This window comes from Terrapene carolina, unplaced genomic scaffold (genome assembly GCF_002925995.2).
Source record: "Terrapene carolina triunguis isolate 2854851 unplaced genomic scaffold, T_m_triunguis-2.0 Scaffold836, whole genome shotgun sequence".
NCBI classification, from domain to species: Eukaryota; Metazoa; Chordata; order Testudines; family Emydidae; genus Terrapene; species Terrapene triunguis.
The window spans coordinates 327,968-332,336 of NW_020665187.1; positions in this window are offsets into that span (position 1 = coordinate 327,968).

Sequence of the window (4,369 nt, forward strand, 5' to 3'; positions counted from 1 at the left end):
GGGGCTGCGGGTCGGGATTGATGGGCACCAGCAGAGCTGGGGGGAGCCCAGGGCTGGGGTAGCACAGGGCTGCGGGTCGGGAATGAGGGGCACCAGCAGAGATGGGGGGCAGCCCAGGACTGGGATAGCAGGGGGCTTCAGGTCGGGAATGAGGGGCACTGACAGAGTTAATTTGCCACGTTTGAAGTTTCCGGTGCCCTGTATTTGTTTGGGATTTTTAGCCTGGGGGGAAGCGGAGGGTGGGGGCCCCCACTGCAGGTGACCCCACTTTCCAATGGAGAATCCCCGAATGCAGGTGTGGGGGGAGGGGAGGAGGGACATACAGATGAGGCTGCAAGAGACAGCCAAGCAGCTGGCACCATGCTAGGGGTGATGGGGGCTCTCCCTGCCCCCAGGACACTCTCCTGGGCCCCATGCCCCAGCACCCACCCTGATCTCATGCCCCAGGGCACAATGCCGCTGAGGAGATGCTCAGGCCAGGGGATCTAGTGGGGGAGGTTGGAGTTGAACTCTGCCCCTCAGGCCGGGGATTCCTGTGGCCGGCTCCTTCCATACCATCGGCCTGGGGCTGGGACCCTGCTCTAGCCCCAGAGCTGCAGAGGGAGAGCTCTCATGGGGCCTGACTCCCCACTCCCCACCTAGGTGTGGGGTTCACCCCCGGGCAGCGCAGGGCTGATAGATCTGGACTGAGGAGGAACGGGGCCCAGATGGGGGCACCAGTATCTCCCTCCCCTGCACCGGGCTCGCTTCTCTTCTCCCCAGCCCCCTCCCTCCGGGCAGTCCCTCCCTCACCCTGCAGAGAGATGTGACCGCAGCTTCCCCCCCCCACCCGATTCTCCGGCCCAGCTGAGCCCGTGGGGCTCTGGGCAGCGTCCTCCCCTCAGTGCTATTGGCAGCACGAGGGGCCAGCCCTTGGCAGCTGACTGGGGCAGGAGGGTTCATCACAGCTGCTGGGAGTGGGTGGCTGGAAGTAGTGGGGCAGGGGGCTCAGAACAGACCCAGCACCCCCCCTCCCCTCACTAACTTGGTCCTGGGTCAGAGGCCTGAGTCCAGTCCTGGCGCCGGGCGGCTGTTGGACCCTGGGGCAGATCCTGGCCCCAAGGAGCTGCGCCGTGGGGGGGGCAGCTCTGCCTTGGAGCTGCAGACGGGGTCCATCTCTCCCCCACATGGAGGCATCAGGCCGGCGCTCGGCAGGTGGGTGGGCATCGCACCTCGTTTCCCACTCCCCCCAGTGCCGGCATTCTGCCCAGCCGGCTGCTCCCAGCGGGGTTGGGTCCACAGAGCCGGTCTCCACGAGGCATATTCACCAACGTCGCACTTCCTTCTCCCATGAAGATGTGCTTTATTAGGAGCATTACGGTAGCGCCAAGGGGGCCCTTTCGGGCCGGGCACTGCATGGACACAGAGCTCACAGTCTGAGCAGATGCAGGATGGGAGGGGAAACTGAGGCACGGAGAGGGAAAGGGACTTACCTAACGTTGCACCACAGGCAAAGCTGGGAATGGAACCCAGGAGTCCGGACTGCCAACCACTGCCCTCCCCACTGGGCCATGCTGTGCCATTGCACACAAATTCTCTGTAGGCAGTTCCTCCCTCCCCCCCAGTCCAGCTAGATGCCCAGTCTTTCGACACCCAGCCTTTCGACACCACACCTGACGGCCCCAATGCAGCCCAGACACAGACACCACCATCCCAACAGGGTGGGCCCGGAGCCCCCCGGCCCAGCACTTGGATGCTGGGGCAGTGCTGAGCCAGGACGTGACCAGCTCTTTGTCTTGCTGAGGCCACCACTAGAGGGAGATAGAGCCCCCACGCACTGAGCCACGCCCAGACTAGGACATGCCCCCAGAGATGCAGCTGGGGTACCTGTAAATCTGGAGTGACTCTGGATTCCAAGTAGGGTGACCAGATGTCCCGATTTTGGGGGCTTTTTCTTATATAGGCTCCTATTACCCCCCACCCCATGCTGATTTTTTACACTTGCTGTCTGGTCACCCTAATTCCAAGTGACAGGACTGAGAGCAGACTCTGGGCAGGGGAAGGCGCTGGGACACACACACCATCCCTGATGCCTTCTTCCAGGAGTGGGTGGGGCTCAGGTGGGGTCTGGGCAGAGCCATGTCTTTAAACTCCGCCCCCAATCCCTCACCTGGCACATATATCCCAGGACAGCCATGTAAACCCAGAATGCCTCCACTGAGTGCAGGGGGCCCAATCCTTGACCCCAGTCAGAGCCTGGTCAAAAGCCCAGTGAAATCAGTGGGAATCTCCCCATGGAGGTGGGTCTGGGCCTTACACCCCAGCGTCCACCCAGAGTCACTATACCTGGGTTCCTTCCACTGGGAGTCCAGAATCAGGCTCTTTGGGCACCACAGGACCAGAGTGGCAGCAGGTATAAAGGGCTCATTCCCTTTGGACCTGACTCAGAGAGCTCGGCCAGGGGGTGAATCTGGAGTGACTCCAGATTTACACCGGCACCATGACCCAGCTGGGACACACAGCTCAGCAAAGCCCCTCCTGGCATCCATCCATCTCGGGGATAAAATCCCAGCCCCGCCCTGCTCAGGCCAGGTGGAAGCTGAAATCTAACCCCCCCCGGCCTGAATCCCGCATTCGAACCCAGCCCGGGGCCCCATCCCCGTACTGCAGCGCCGGCCTGGCCTGTGCGTTCCCTACTAGCATGAGGCAGAGCTGCAGCCATTTCTCCTTCTCACCGACCCGCAATGGGCTGTAATTTTATGGACGAGCGGAGGAAAAATCAATACCCCATCCCAGTAATCCAGCTTTTATGAGGGGCTCTTACAGAGCAGCTGCTATTCATCTGGGAGCGACACACTAACGAAATATACAGGCCACTTCGCGCCTTCTCCTAGGGGGTCAATTTACTCCAGCAAAATTGATTGGACTTTCCGTCATAGATTTGTTAGGGCGGCTGGTTCAGGTTCTTTCGTTCGGTTTGTTTTCAGCGGCTGCAGTGGGTCTGGCCTCCTTGGACAATACTAGGGGCTGGGGTTAGAGCAGAGATGGGGGAGGGCAAAGGTCAAGGTGTTCAGGGAGTGGGGGCCGGTGGTTACAGTGAGGGAGCCAGGATTCCTGGGTTCAATCGCCAGGTCTGGGGAAGGAGGGGGTCCAGTGTTTAGAGCAGGGGCACGGGATACAAGGGTGGCTGCATACTCTTCCCACATGCGAGAAGGGAGTGGGATCTAACGACAGGATCAGGGGATTGGGAGCCAGGACTCCTGGGTTCTCTACGCAGTTCTTCCTGGCCGGGAAGCTGCTGGCCCAGCCGCCTGGGGGTCTCCAGCTGGGTGTGCAGTGCAGCTGGGATGAAAAGCAACCCCCCAGGTGCACTCTGAGGCTGCTCCCGGCCAATCCCCCGGCAGGGGCTCTGTTGAGTGACTGCTAGCCAGCAGCAGTAGGTTGTTATCCTGTGTGTGGACCAGCTACTAGAGCAAAGACGCACCCACTTGGGCTCCTGGCACCAGTCTGCTGCTCTGGGGGGTTCAAGGGCTGAGAGCCCCATGTGCTGGGAGCGCCCCGCAGACCCCACAGAAAGTGCACCCCACCCCCCACTCCATGAGTCTGGCCCAGAGCAGGGGCGGGGGAGGGAGGTGGGTGTCTGCCCTTGCGATGTCATCCTGCCTTCACCAATGATATCACAGGACCAAGCCAATCAGCAGCTTCCAATCTTCATCAGGAGAGGGGGGGTGGAACAGCCCCTCCCCTACGCATGGTCGATTTGGGGACAGAGAGGGGAGCGAAATCCTGGCCACTGAACATTCTGGGTGACGATGGCGGGTGTGGAGGGGCGGCAGACGCTTGTGATAGCGTGTGCGGGGGGGTGCGTGTGCACTCGTGTGCCTGTAGGTCCATGGGCACGGGTGGGCAGCTGGGTGCGTGGTGGGTGCAGCCAGGGCCGGCTCCAGGGTTTTGGCCGCCCCAAGCAGCCAAAAAAAAAAAAAAAAAAGCCGCGATCGTGATCTGCGGCGGCAATTCAGCGGAAGGTCCTTCGCTCCGAGCGGGAGTGAGGGACCGTCCGCCGAATTGCCGCTGAATAGCTGGACCTGCCGCCCCTCTCCGGAGTGGCTGCCCCAAGCACCTGCTTGCCAAGCTGGTGCCTGGAGCCAGCCCTGGGTGCAGCGAGGCCCGTGACCCGAGCGCTGGCGGTTCCACCCTCACGGCGCCGCCCAGCACGGGCGCGGACACGAGGGGGCAGCGACGTGCCGTCCTCGGCTCCTTGCAGAGTCAATTTCCCCAGAGGGGCCCGAGGGGCCTGCTCCGGCACGGCCTGCTCAGCAGCAGCAACAGCGCCCGGCACTAGCCCCCCGGCCCACAGTAACACCAGCGCTAACGAGAGACCCTACAATAA